The sequence below is a fragment of the Cimex lectularius genome, unplaced genomic scaffold, assembly GCF_000648675.2.
Source record: "Cimex lectularius strain Harlan isolate CLEC.00 unplaced genomic scaffold, Clec_2.1 scaffold74, whole genome shotgun sequence".
In the NCBI taxonomy this organism is placed as follows: domain Eukaryota; kingdom Metazoa; phylum Arthropoda; class Insecta; order Hemiptera; family Cimicidae; genus Cimex; species Cimex lectularius.
This window is the reverse complement of record NW_019392795.1, coordinates 1,391,068-1,406,889: the sequence shown is the minus strand read 5'-3', so window position 1 is coordinate 1,406,889 and position 15,822 is coordinate 1,391,068. Positions and strand designations below refer to the sequence as shown.

The 15,822-nt window shown below is 36.8% G+C and overlaps 1 protein-coding gene across 4 annotated transcripts in view; it reads right to left on the bottom strand.

Annotated features, from left to right (window-relative positions):
• LOC106667511 (protein FAM102A) overlaps positions 1-15,822 on the bottom strand; it is a 109,303-nt gene that overhangs the window by 30,975 nt on the left and 62,506 nt on the right. The window lies entirely within an intron of this gene.

The window sequence follows — 15,822 nt, the reverse complement described above, 5'->3', positions numbered from 1 at the left end:
ATCGGGAAAAGCCGATCATGATTTATTGCCACGATACATGACAGTGAGCTCTCTCACGTGTCAGAATCCAGAGAGAAAAAAGGCCAAATCTCCGGAAGTTGAGATTATTTACGCCGAGCGAGACAAGATTGGCGCCTCTCCATCCGATTCCGGCTGACTTTGTTTGGGTCACGCTGCAGTGGTTTATTAGGTCAACTGCTTGGAGGAAATTCCATGATCAAAAAACAAAAAATAACCTATTTTGCATACAACACGTTTTTATTTTTGTTTAAACTTTCTATTTCTATGTAATAATATAAACAAACTTTCTGTTCAACAGTAGACGAATTTCACCTAGGTTCACTGGAAATAAGAATGAGTCACTGGGCAATATAGAACTTATTTAATTTAGACCATGCTGCATGTATAATTTAGGCAGATATGTTTGGATTATAGGATAATGCCGGAATTTAAGTGACCTCAGATAAAAACACACGGTTTAAAAAGAAAACGGTAGTCCACGAGCTTATTCAACAAAATTTGAATTTTGGTTATATCCTTAAGCTTCTGAGATCGTGTATGTTAACATTTGCGTGGGAGTAAGTTTGAGAAAGATGAAAACGGATAAGACTTGTGAGTAAATGAGAGTGGCGTAAGAGATATTCAACCAGAGACAATGTGTGACTGTTGAGTGAAAGAGGAGCATAGGTATTTAGAAATAAAAGATGCAGAAAGAACGTAGTGAATGAACGAGGCATACTTTTATTTTTTCGTCTCTCACGATATTTTAGATAGAACTATATCCACTCTTCATTCTCTGACTCTATCTCTCCCCCCTCTCTCTCTATCCCTATCCCTCTCCCCTCTCTCTATTTCTCTCCCTCCTTCTCTCTTTCTCTCTCCCTCCATCTCTCTTTCCCTATCCCCTCTCTTTCTCTCTCCCTCCTTCTCTCTTTCTCTCTCCCTCCCTCTCTCTTTCCCTATCCCCTCACTCTCTCTCTTTCTCTCTCTATCCCTCCCTCTACCTCTTTCTCTATCCCTCTCACCCCCTCTCTCTATCCCTCTCACCCTCACTCTCTATCACTGTCTCCCTCCCTTTCTATCCGTCTCTCCCTCTTTCTCTACCCCTTTCTCCATCTCTCTCGTTCTCATTCTTTGTAGATTTACCTACCTTTCTCATTTATTATCTATCTATTCACATCGCTCTTTCCCTTTTTTCTATATCTCTCTTTTTCATAATTTTCTTTATTCTTCTCTCACGATTTTTTAAATAAAACTATATTCACTCATTCATAATTATTCTCTCTCTCTCTCTCTCTCTCTCTCTCTCTCTCTCTCTCCCTCCCTCCCTCCCTCCCTCCCTCACTTGTTCTTTGTAGATTTTCCTATCTTTCTCATTTTTATCCATTTCCTCTCATAGCTTCTTCTTTTTTCTTTATCTCTCTTTTTCATGTTTTTTTTCTTCTCTCACAATATTTTAAATACAACGATATTCACTCATTTATTCATTATCATTCTCTGTCTGTCTGTTTCTTAGATTTACCTATCTTCCTCATTTATTATGTATCTGTTCTCATCACTTTTCCCTTTTTTCTGTATCTCTCTTAGTTATGCTTTTATTTTTTCTCTCCTTACAATTTTTTTAATTAAAACGATTCACTCATTTATCAGTATCATACTGTCTGTATGTTTTAAATACAACTATATTCATTAGGCTCGTGAATTATTCTCTCTCTCTCTCTCTCTCTCTCTCCCTCTCTCTCTCTCTCTCTCCTGTTCTCATCGCTCTTTCCCTTTCTTTCTGTATCACTCTTTTCCGTAATTTTAATCTAGAATCTCCACAACTCAATATTAAAATAAACTACTTTACTGGTCGCAATTGTTAATTTATATGTTTAAAAATATATTAAAATTATAAAAAATAAACCGGGTACATGTTGACGATTGGACATATTCATAAACATTCCGTGCATAACCAGGTTGTTTACAACTCTTCATTTACAATCCACTTTCAAATCAACCACCGGACTTGAGGTTATTAGTAATTTGTTACGTTTTTATTACAATATGTATTGAAATTCATGGCACAACATAAAATAAGCTGCCAACGGCCTTTTAGAGTTACATAAAAAGGGCGTGCTTGACAACAAACGATGATTCGAATGTAACTCCTTCGCCTAATTTTCATCCTTTTTTGTCATAAAAGATGTTCAAGAAAAATCGGCATACATAATATAAAGATACAAGACTTTTTTACGAGGTAGGTAGATTATAAACAAAATTTTGGGATATAAAATTTGATATCGGCTTCTTATGAATGGGCATAAACGCAGGCCAATTGGCAGTCGTTCTTAGTATTTAAAAAATCTATTTTACGCGCGGTTAAATCCCTTTTTTTGCCAAGGGTTGTTTTATTTAACTTTGTCCAACCTTGACGTTTTCATTTGGCATAAATCATGGTTAACGCATTGTCGTATCGTTGTTCGACGTGTAGGCGGTTTTTTCTCCTTGGTGATCCGTTCTCAAATTCTTTGTTAAACGTACGACGGCAAACGTGAAACTTACGTTAACATGTGCTGGGATGACGGGTTTGGCCATTGGCCAGATGTAAAACAAAGGCTTGTTATATGTTGGATTTTGATTTGGTGTTATTCTTCACCGTCGGATCGTAATCTACGGCAAAACGGAAACAAAAGTGAACGGCATTTGTTTAAAATTTTGTATTTTACCGACAAAAATTTCTGCTGACAAATCAATTGAAGTCTTTACAAGCCACTCATTTATTGCCGCATTAACACAATTTTAAATATTTTTCTTATGATAAAATTAACTGAGACAGATTTGTTTTTGGAAGAATCTATAATTCTTGCAAAAGAGCAAGAAGAGAGAGGTAGAACATAAAGAAAAAGAGAATACCAGAGTGATAAATATCACCTTGTGGTAATAATTTACGTCCACGTGGAAGCTATTATGCCATTTGATTATTGTATCAACAACTATTTCTATCTTTGAAAGTATGATTAATACAATTTCTCAATTCATGGCATATTCTTTCTCCCTCACCCACACACGGTCTCTTTTCTCAAATCACTCTGGTATTCTCTTTTTCTTTATGTTCTACATCTCTCTTCTCTGTTTCTCTCTCTCTCTCTCTTTCCTCATTTCACTCAAGCTCTGTCTTTCTCTTTCCTTTCTTATTATCTCTTTTGTGTTCCTCATTTACTAACTCTTTTTTTAATTACATTCTATCTCCCTTTTCTCTCTCTCTCTCTCTCTCTCTCTCTCTCTCTCTCTCTCTCTCTCTCTCTCTCTCTCTCTTTCCTCATTTCACTCAAGCTCTGTCTTTCTCTTTCCTTTCTTATTATCTCTTTTGTGTTTCTCATTTACTAACTCTTTTTTAATTACATTCTATCTCCTTTTTTCTTTTTTATCTTTCTCTTTTGTATTTCTCTTTCTCTCTCTTTTTTTCCTCATTTCACTCAAGCTCCAAGCTCTGTCTTTCTCTTTCTCTCTTTTGTGTTTATCATTAACTAATTATTTTTTTAATTACATTCTGTCTCCCTTTTTCTTTCTTTTTTATGACTCTCTTCTCTCTCTCTCTCACTCTCACTCTCTCTCTCTCTCTCTATTTCTTTCTTTCTCTTATCCATTCCTCCTCTCATTATATTTTTCTGTATCTTGCTTTATCTTATCCATCTCTCTTTCTCCTCTCTCTCTCTCTCTCTCTCTCTCTCTCTCTCTCTCTCTCTCTCTCCTCCGTTTCTCGTTTTTTTATTATCTCTAATAGCTGTAATCCTAACTGTATCTATTATATCCACAAGCTCAACCCTACCTACTGAAGTGAAAAATGGCAAAAAGGAGGGAAAATTTGAAGGGTGAGGTTGAGATTGGAGTTGGTGTCCGAATGGATCGAGGTCACGATAGCTCAAGTGGTAGGTAGAGCAGCGGCGTATCAAGCCGAAGGTCGTGGGTTCGAACCAGGCTCGTGACACTGACTTTTTTTATCTCAACTAAAAACCTTAATTAATTGGAAGTTTTAGAATGTTGCAGAGACAACTCTTTTTTAAAAGCATCCTCATTTTTTGAAGGACCATTCTTACAGAAATTAGTCGGCGTGAACGAGTTTTCTTGTTTTATTTGTTCATGGTTGCGTTGGAAAATGTCCAAAAATCTTGGAATGGTCGAACCAGAATCATGGATATTCTTATATCCCTCTTTTCTTCTGTTAGGAAATAGTTCGTGTTAATGATCCACATGTGAGGACTGTTTCCCTTGAATGTTTTCTTCCAGGCTGATATGTACAAAACACTCGTATAACAAAATAACGTTGTTGTTTTCACAAACATGCGACCCATTTGGTTCGTTTGATTGAAGATGAGTCTGTTTTGCGTGGAGGGCTGGGCAAAACAAGCTATTCAGTCACCACTCTTCATTTTTATTTTTATTGCTCTTTCTTCTAGAGGGGAGACAGAGACCTTTTTGGACGATACGTAGGTTATATAAAATAAGTTCAATTAACATCAATTGGACATGATGTCCGATTTGTCCTTTTTCTCTTCATGTTTGCTAAATAAACATTTTATTTAAACCCGATTTCTGTTTCAACTTTAAAATTGTTCTCCCAGAGGGATTTTTGTTAAATGGGACGGCGTAAGGTTTCTGGAGTCAGACACGACCCGCCAGAGAGCCATTTTGAAAAGGGTTGTTTTTTCTCTGACGACTGACCTAATTGGAGAATCATCAGAGTCATGTCGTAAACGTGTTTTATTACACGGGCGGTAATTTTTACAGTTTTCAACTTGAACCATTTTAGATTCCCTTCTGAAATTGAATATATAAAACGATTGCTATTTGCTGCCTTTCTTAATTAAAAAATAAATAAATAAAATAAAAACAACTAAAGAATGTTATATTCTCTGCAGTATGTTCATAATCCAGTATATATTAGGGTCACTCTATGTATGAGAAGTTGGTGTCCGAGTGGATCGAAGTCACGATAGCAATTGGTAGAGCAGCGCCGTATCTAGCCGAAGGTCGTGGGTTCGAATCCTGCTCATGACACTGACTTTTTTATCTCAGCTAAAAACCTTAATTAATTGGAAGCTATTAATTGGCCAAGCGGACTACGAAAACTAGTGAATTCTAATTTAACTTTCCTATCTGATGCTTCAAAGAAGCCGTACATTTAACTTAAATCTCATTATTAAGTAAATTCTTTAATCCTATTAGCCTTTACCTTTATTAGTTTTTAACTTGATACCTCTTTTCCCATAATATAATCTTTTTCCTTAGTTATTGAATTTTATTGTCGTATATTTGGATTCGTTTAGGTGGTTAAACAATGTTTTTCTTAATCAATCCAAGACAATCGAGAAACTTTCGCCAGATACCTCAATTTGATCTGTCGGCTATTTCAAAAGAAAAGATAAATTATTTATAAAACCTGAAGCGTGAATAGTTTAAACTATCTGGGTAACATTTGTACTTTTCTCGTTAATATTTAATGGTTCCGTTGTTATTTTTGTACCATAATTGCGCTTAGGGCGAAAGGGCTGGAGGAACATAACAGCTGGTAAATTTTTTATAGAAGTGAAGCGATTAACAACGTTGACTTTCATGAAAGCCAAAATTCCCTGGCTGGGGTATAAAAGAGCTCTTTTCAATGTTAGTTCCTTTAAAGCTTCGATTTCATTTTTTTCACGTCTTTTAAATAGACCGGTCAAACGGTTAAAAGTTTACACGAACAGACGCCCATTATCCGGGCGTTTTTTGAAACGGCTTAAAAGCTTTTGGCAAGCCCAAACGGGCAACGATTTCGAACGAGTTGTAAATTTTAGAAAAATCCAAAACATAGAAGGTCAAGGGTCGAAATTGCCGAACGAATGCCATTAAGTACAGGGGGAAAATAAATCTCCTATTAAATATTGCAGGTTATGTAAACTCATTTTCACCTGTTCCATTGTGTATGCAGTAGTCAAATGACTAAATAAAACAGTTTTTGTTTACTGCTAAATAATCTATTATTTCTGACTCAATCAGCAATCATGCCAATTTCATGGACGGATATGCCTTTTCCCACCATCTATTGCACGGGATGAACTGCTTTTTACTCTGCGGACCGGAATTTCCAGTGTAGAATTTCCAGAATCTATTAGATTGGTGGTTTCGACTGTTTTGCATCACCTTGTCTCTTAACATGGTCTCTCTCTCTCTCTCTCTCTCTCTCTCTCTCTCTCTCATTCTATCTCTCTCTCTTATTCCATCTCTCTATCTAAGTATCTCTTTCTATCTATCTCTCCATCCATCTCTCTCACTCTTTCTCTATCTATCTTTTATTCTATCTCTCTGTCTCTCTGTCTCTCTCTCTCTCTCTCTCTCTCTCTCTCTCTCTCTCTCTCTCTCTCTCTCTCCAACTATATATCTCTCTATCTCCTTTTCCTTTGTAGTGTTATAGCGGGCAAACTACAAGTACTCTTCTGTCTCTCTCTAATCTCATCTCATCTTATTCTAGCTTTCTCTTTTAATTCTCCCTCTTTCTGTGTTTCTCTATTACTCAGTCTCTTTTCTCATTTCATTTTGTCATTCCCTCTCTCCCCCTCTATAACCCTTTTCATCCCGTTCTGGTAATCTCTTTCTTTTTCCTCACTCCCTCTCTCTCTAGTGTGTTTTCTACATTTCACCCTCTTTTCTCATCTCATTCTGTCACTCTATTTTTCTTTTCTTTATCGAGTCACTTTCTCTTCTCATTTCTGTCTCTCCCATTTTTTCTTTTCTGTGTTTCTCTCACTCCCACTCTCTTCCTCTATAACACTTTTCATCCCGTTCTGGTAATCTCTTTCTTTTTCCTCACTCCCTCTCTCTCTAGTGTGTTTTCTACATTTCACCCTCTTTTCTCATCTCATTCTGTCACTCTATTTTTCTTTTCTTTATCGACTCACTTACTTTTCTCATTTCTGTCTCTCCCATTTTTTCTTTTCTGTGTTTCTCTCACTCCCACTCTCTTCCTCTATAACACTTTTCATCTCGTTCTGGTAATCTCTTTTTTCCTTGCGACCCTTCTCTTTAGAGGTTTTTCTACATTTCACCCTCTTTTCACATCTCATTCTGTCACTCTCTTTATCTTTTCTTTCTCCCTCTCTCTTCTGTCCTTATATCTCTCACTCATTTCTCTCGTTCTTTCCTTCTACTATCTATCAGCTCTCAGCTTTCTCTCTCTCTCTCTCTCTCTCTCTCTCTCTCTCTCTCTTTCTCATTATTACTATATATTTCTTTACGCATCTATTATTTTTTCTAAAAATCTATCTTTCTTTCTCCCTCTCTATCCATCTTTCCGAATCTACACTTCTTTCTGCGTCACCTCCCCCCTCTTTCTTTTCTCTTTTGTTTTTTCTTTGCATCGCCCAATCCAAAACAACGTACGAAGATAGGCTAAAAGTATGGAAACGACCAAGATACGGGTTCATCTTCTCAAGAAGAAATCTTGCACATCTTTCTCAAAACTATTTGGATGCAACACTGAAAAGATCGAAAACTGTCTAAAAATTCTTATCGACTAAGAGGTTCTGTGTAATTTGGTATAAGAGATTTTTTAATGAAAACCTGTCCTTCCTGTTGGATATAGCGTTATTTCAATTTAAAAAAGCCTGCTTTAAGTTTCAATCTTAATATAAATAAATTTAATTAACTTCGCAAAGTTAAAAATTCTTTTAGAGACCAAAGGGAAAAAAGAAAATGTAACCCTAATCTGACAAAACGCAAAACAAAAACCACAACTTCTGTAGGCGACTGGGTGAAGTTGGCCAGCGGTCGTTAAAAAATACTAAAGCCCATTTTATTTGTGATCGAGAATTTTCAATAAAACAACAACCACCACCCGCGGAAAAGTTCAGAATAGATTCATATAGCCTATTATAATAGGCGATCCCTATTAATAAAACTGTGTTATAACCAATTTGTACCCGAAAGGTGATCTCTTTCTTGTTAAGGAAAAATCGACAATTTTCCATTAATTTCCTTCCAAGGAGCCAGGCGACGTCAGATGGCGTTCAAACTCGATTAGTCTTCTCATTATTTTCCCTTAAAGCCCTTTTCTTAATAAAAGGAAGGAAAAAATCTTTGCTTTCCTCCTGTGTTAAAGGGGGAAAAAGTCATTTCCACTTACCTCGATTTCTCCAAATTGTCATGGTCTTTGGAAATTTACGTGTACTTTACAAAATCACACAAATAATAATAAAATTCATAAAAATAAAAGCTAATGGAATTCGTACATACAGACTGTATTTTTCATAGTTTTTAACGGGTTTTGCGACTACCAAGATATATAGGAATAAATATGTTCTTATGTATTTTTTTTTTTTACGAAGGAAAATCTGTCAACTACGTTGTCATTTTTAAATATACGGCATCATCACAATTTCCCCCTGAGTCATTAAAACTGGTGCATTTCGTTTAGTGAATGTACCGCGACGAAAATATATCGAATGGCCATTCCACGAACCGTTGCCACTGCTGAAACCCCATGCCAATAACACCCTTGCTGACTGTGTTCTATTTTAAAGGCGACTCGTCTGTTTCTTTTAATTTCCCTTCTTAGTTTTTGCCCAGAGAGATGTCCGTTTGTTTATCAGGTTTGACGTCCTTTCAGGACTTGTTTATTTGGTTTCTGGTTGGGTTTTTTTTTCTTTTTTTAACGACTCCGGCCTTATGGGCCATTTTTGATATTCCTACCGACCTCGTTTCTTCTTGTCGTACATCGATACTTTTTTAATTTCTTCTTATACACCAGAACAATATCAATATTGATCATATTTATATAACCATTCCTTCCTTAATACACTGACGCGGTTTTTTAAATGTTATACATAAACAATGGAAAAGAAATATGGAGATATACAACACTGAGAAAAACTTCAATTAAGTAAGTTTTAAGCTGAGATAAAAAAGTCAGTGTCACGAGCGAGATTCGAACCCACGACCTTCGGCGGCTTGATACGCTCAAATGTCGTGTAATCTGATTCTTGGCGACAAGTGAATTTTGAAAAATGGCAAAAAGGAGCGAAAATTCAAAAGGTGCGGTTGAGATGGGAAGTTAGTGCCGGAAAGGATCGAAGTCACGATAGCTCAAGTGGTAGAGTAGCGGCATATCAAGCCGAAGGTCGTGGGTTCGAATCCCGCTCGTGACACTGACTTTTTTATCTCAACTTAAAACCTTAATTAATTGAATGATAATAATTGGTCAAGCGAACCACGAAAAATAGTGACCTGAGAAAAACAAAGATTTTGTCAATATCATTGTTAAATTTTGAAACATTGTCAGTCGATCAGTTTCTGTTCATAATTTTCTTACAAAACGGCAATAAATAGCAATCCAAAATTTCAAAATAATGATTATTTGTGGATCGTGAGATGCGGTCTGGTGTGATGTAGATTTAGAAAAACGTTTTCTTTATTGTGCCAACGTTTCGACCTTTATTTAGATCATCTTCAGGGCGTGGGATTTACGAACATTGTTTGGATTATACAAATTTAAGATGTAAAAGTGAATTTACACAATGATATACGCAATTAGAAATTTTGGGTTTATTCAAAATATTTGTACTCAGGAGTTATAAATACTTTGAATAAACCTAAAATTTCTATATTGCGTACATCATTGTACAAATTGATTTTCACACCTTAAATGTATTTGTATAATCTAAACAATGTTTGTAAACCCAGGCCCTGAAGATTATCTAAATAAAGGTCGAAACGTTGGCACATTAAAGAAAATGTTTTTATAAAACCTACATCACAAAAGACAGCATCTCACGATCAACAAATAATCATTAATTAACGGTCACTAAATACTACACATTTCAGATTAATTATTATTCCGGGTCCATTTTTTGTCATCGCCTGCCGACATTAACCATGCAACAAACGTGTCAGAAGGTCGGGGTGCCGCCCAACGCCGCGGACCTGGAGGGGTAGTTTATTTTATTTTTTATTTTTATCTCTTTTAAATCAGGCGTTTTTGGAGTATTTCGATACAAGATTACCCCACTTTGGAAAATGTCCACAACCCCTCGACTGCCAGGGACAAAACGCACCCATGATACCTTATCCCGGACGAACCCCCAAGGCGGGAACCCCCGGCTCAGCGATACCAGATCATCCCAACAACTGGCATGTTAGATTAAACTAATTAAAATTAATACATAGCTAATGTAAAGTAAGGAAAATTGCGTATATTACAATATGATATACAAGTAAATCTGTGTTATGAATCAAGTCAATTGAAAGTTAAATAAACGAAGAAAATTAGTGTGGCTAATTTCTGTAAGGATGGTAATTAATTATTTGGTTTTTTTAAATAACTAGCTCATTTATCTTTATTAGCGTATAAAGGGCCTGTATTATCTCTTTGTTGGAGACTTTGCTTAATATGAAACTACTCTTGGTAGTATTGAAAAGATTCCGCGGGAAGTCAGAGGGCAATAGAAAAGAATACGGTCAGGGTCAGATATGATCCTCCCGTCGCATTCGAATACCGGAGAATCTAGGACGACTATTTTATTGAGGTAGTAGGGCAAACTATTATGTCGGAGACGGAGATTATTGAGCTGAAGAGATTCATAGAGCCACTTATAACCCAAATCATACATAGATTATACAGGAACCGGCCTCTTTACGACCTGTGCGACCAGTATTGATCTATTGTGCATCTCCATTTTATTTATCTAGACATCCTCGTTAAGCTTGAGACTTTTTCCCAAAACCTTTTCAAGAGCTCCCGTGTGTGTCCTTCAGGACCTGGGTTTTCCTCTCCCTGGAAAAGCAATCTCAGCCTGCATAGGCTTTCGCACCAACAGAGGACGTGTTCTGCTGTTTCTTATTTCTATAAATGCCTCCGGAATCTGCAGTGTCCAGTTAGCATTCCAACTATTATTAGTCCTCGATTTAGCAGTTCTTCCGTTAGTTTGTGCGATGGTCCTTTGATAAACGTTTTCGCATGCTTCTGTCCCGGGCTTTCGATTGAACGGAAGACCGTTAATCCATTAATCTGCGTTTTTGGCAGTTTGGTAAGACACAAAAAGGTTCAGAGCCAATAGGTGTCCTCATCAAACTTTCCTTGGCCAATTTGTCTCTTCATTGTGCCCTGGTACCCTGACAAAGGTAATTTTATATTTTCCCCGATGTCTGACAGGGCCCTAATGCCCCAAACGACTCTGGACATTACCCCCCGACGAGGCAATTGTCTTCAGTGCCGTCAGGCCGTCTAAGTAGATGGCTATTCTTCTATTGGCAATCCCATCTCCCTGGCACGGTGTTCAATAGCAAGAAAGACGGTGGCACATTGTCCAAGGCTTATATGTTCTTGGTTTATTTCCATAAATGCCAGCTTCTGACTCTCATTCGGTTTTAGAGCCATCTGTAAGCCAGATAAGGATCCCTTTCTTCCGGTCTGCTCAACCGAAATCATACAAACACACGTACCTCTTATGTTCTAGCTCAAATAGCATCTGTTTAATGTTCAGGATCAAGGGATCTTGGTGTGTTTTGCTTTTGTAGCCGTTAGCACACTAAGACTGTCTGATAGCATTTTCTTACCGATGTTATTATATGATATATGCTTGAGCTTCCGCAATGGCTATTACCTTCTGCAGTGAATATCGTAAATATATTTGGAAGTTTTTAGGCTATACACCTCCACCAATCTAATCTAATGGAATTGGTTATTCTGAGTCACCATGAGGTCGCATCGAGTCCAAGTCCCCCTGTACCTTTTAATGTTCAATTCCCTGGGGTTTTTTTTGTTTTTTTTTTTTTGGGGGGGGGGAATTCGTTTGAAAAAAACTCTTATCGAACATTTTAATGCATATGGCAAAATGGTTTTATTTTGAATAAAGGAATTTGTTTGCAAAAGAAACAAAAAAACGAAGATGGGAAAATATAATTTTGAAAGAGCAATATTATCTTCTCATGAGCATTCGGTATTCTGTGCTTTGTCCGTTCATATCTTTTTTTTGCCTTCTGGATCTCGGTTTTAATTTATTTATATTGCAAATATTTTACCATTGTCCAACAATACTTTCATATTCAATTCTTCGATTTTTCCGAACTTTCCCCCCATTAGGTTTTATTACCGAGACGGTTTCCGTTAAGTTTTCTCATTCCACTTTATAATTTGCGACTTTAATTATTGAGCTTATTGTTCGCCCTGTTCAGACGGTAAATGTAATTTGTTTTTGCGATTACTAATTAGCCATTAGCCATCAAATAAAGCCAATTAGGTCATTCGTGACTAAGACTTTTTCAAACAGACTGAAAGTTTAACAAATAAAGGCAAATGTGGAAGGTAAACAAATATACAATTTCCAAAAATACATTGAAAGCAATACTGTTTGTCATTTCTCTATTTAAATTTACACTTTAACACAATATTGCTTACAAATATTTATACATACAAGCGTATGTATAAAGCGTGGTCAAGCGGAACACTAAACTTAGTGAATTTAATAATTTTAAATGAAGTATATCTTCATTAAAGCTCTCCGTGGCCATTTCATTTGTCGCCGAGAAGCAAATAGATTACACGACATTTGAAAAATGGCAAAAAGGAGGGAAAATTCAAAAGGTGGGGTGGAGATGGGAGGTTAGTGTCCGAGTGGATCGTGGTCACGATAGCTCAAGTGTTAGAGCAGCGGCGTATCTAGCCGAAGGTCGTGGGTTCGAATCTCGCTAGTGACACTGACTTTTTTATCTCAACTAAAAACCTTAATTAATTGAAAGATATTAATTGGTCAAGAGGACCGAGAAAATTATACATATATCATCACATATACTTGTGTCAACATTGTTGTCTATATGACTTTTATATTAATACAGCATAAGGTGTTTTACTAGGGGGGTAGATGAGGGCCCAGGGTTTCCTGGAGGCGTTTGACTGGACTTCTTGTAGCTTCGCGTCAAATGGGATGTATGTGTGGATAGTATAGTTAGATACGACGGAAGGCGTTTGCAGGATTTTGAATTGGACTGACTGTATTGTTTGAAGGTTGGAACGTTTGGTTGAACCGGACATGAGTTGCTATTGGAGGAAAATTAGATTGGAGAAGAGATTATAAGGGAAAGAGTGAAGGTTATTTGCTGGGATTTGGTTTCGTGAAGTCTGATTCGCCATTTCTTAAACCATTCTTCCAAACAGAAGAGATGTTCCTGGATGTGAAACTGCCGGAACTAAGTTCGTTGGAATGATGACAGTATCGTACGTATAATTTAAAAAAGGTCCAACGATGCTGCCAGGTGGAACATACACTTGTCCATGTTAAGTCCCGAAGGGACATTTTGCTTGGAGGGTCTTGGAGGTTCACAATACAAGTGCGTCTGGGTTTGCTGAAAGTACGGCGGTAAAATCTGCATATGTGAGGAATAATCTATCGGGATATATAGTAATTTCTGCAGTGTGTATTGAAAAGATAATGGGACCAATAATGCTGACTAGTGGGACGTCCACTTGTAGATGTTAAATCCCAAATAGCGAACATTGGTTGCTGGGTGAGTTTAGTAAATTGATGGAAAGAGAACCGGCTTTGTTGGCTCTTTAGGTTCTTTGGTGGTATTTTCAATTCTTTCAAACAGGTTAGTCATCGGGGTTTGCGTTATCATCTGCAAGTATGAGGAGCATTGCATCAGGCTTGGTGTTGATAAGGGAAATGGCGAAGTAGAAATGGCTGCGGTGTATACTGCAAAGAGAACGGGACGAAGGATGATGCCTTGCGGAACGCCCACTTGTGCAATGGGGGAAAAGCACACGATTCGTACCTGACAATACTTATCAGACTAGGATTTGGTGTGAAGGCGTCTCACGTCTAGAAAACCACCCGAACAGCATTCTTCAGCGATTATATCTACCTTCAGCTAGAGCAATGTTGCCTTAACTCTAATTGATGTGATGGAACAACATTGGATCTTTCAAGGATGGGATATAGGCGTTTCAGGAGGTATTTTTGATTTATTTTCAAATAATGCAAACTGATAAACGACGAAGAATAAAGATGCTGACTGTTTTTGAGCATTGGGAATGGATTTTATGAATAATTTCCATTGAATCGGGAAGTAGGTAGATTAAGTACTGAGTAAAGTATGGTAAGAAAACTTGTAGGTGATGAAGTCTTTTCTCTCTCAGTAATTTGAAATACCACAATGAAAATTTAATTTAATTTGTCTATTTGTACAGATTAGTGACCGTTAATCGATAGTTATTCAGATATCGTGAGATGCGGTCGGGTGTGATGAGGTTTCAGAAAAACATTTTCTTTATCGTGCCAACGTTTCGATCTTTTATTGAGATCATAATGATTTATATAAACATAAAGCATATATAAACATAAAACAGCAAAATCTCACTGGCACTCTCAACACGACACGCAATGATGACACAATTACACAGAAAACAAACACTTTGAGTGAGTAGAAATACATTGATTGAATATAAAAAATATATTCTGCATTGTATAAATTCACTTTTCCTCATCCTAAATGTATTTGTTAAATGTAAACATTGTTTGTAAATCCCAGGCCCTGAAGATGATCTCAATAAAGATCGAAACGTTGGCACGATAAAGAAAATGTTTTTCTGAACCTTGATTTCACATCCTGACCAAAAATAAAAAAGCCTGATTTATAATTATTTACAACCAACTTGAGTGTCGTTTAAAATAATGCAACGGTAGAATTTATTTTTTCGTCGCCAATCTTGTAAACAGATTCGTGAAATTTTGAATTTGAAACGAAAAAATCGCATTTTGGACCCGAGAGAGTTTTATCAAGGAACCAGTCATCATAGGCCCACGGTATCTTATCGCGGATACTTTTATTGTTATACAACCATTTAAAGGCCATTAAAGTTAGACAAAATTGTGCAATTTTTTTCAATTAAACGAGAACCTGATAACCTAGGAAGAATTACGATACACTTTAAACATTTTTTTTTCTTTTGAAATAATAGAACATGACGGAGGGAAACGTTTTGGTTGTTGTCAAAAGAATTCTTCCAATGTAGCCAATAATGTTCAAAATTAAGGCGAAGAATCAATATTTCAAGTGAGTAGTCCCTTCAACCCTCGTTATCGACATGCTTAAAATCAAACCCCATAAATATTAATGTTTATGTTAATAATAAACACAATTAATGCGAGAGGATGAAATTGGTCCAATGTTAAACCTGTCCAAACTGATTTACCCAAACTTGCCCTGGATAAATCACCATGAGGATGGAGAACAAGGTGGTTTGCACGTAATCAAATAGCGATTTGCACATGTAATCGATTTATTTCCGAAAATCACCTTGAACAGAATGCCAATTAAGCCGAAAACGACGATTAAATCCCTGTTGATTGAAAGCCGTGAAAGGCATTTTCGCAAATTGCAATCGGAAAGAGCTTTGGGGTTAATTAAGGGTTTTATTAATAATCCTTCGTTTAGAACAACAGCAGGGAAAATTTGATTAGAAAAAACCTCAAACAGTTCAAATTTTAACGATCTTTATTCGGTAATCACGTGGACGAACGCGCCTGGTCATCGCTCCCTATCGACCAGGCGGCTCCTTCGACATTCCCGTCTACATAAACATGGAAGAGAAAAAAGGAGGCACCCTTTGATTTATTGGGCGATCACCGATCGAGAAAAGCCCATAAATCCAACACCCCTTGAGGAATTCCTCATTGAACCGACGAAAGAGGGCTGGCTAAGTTCATAAACAAGTTGGCACAAAGGCTTCCCTACACGGCAAAAGCTTAAGATGTAGTACTGGCGAATGAAGTCCTTACACTTCAACTTCAATAAAATCATCTGACATCTTTC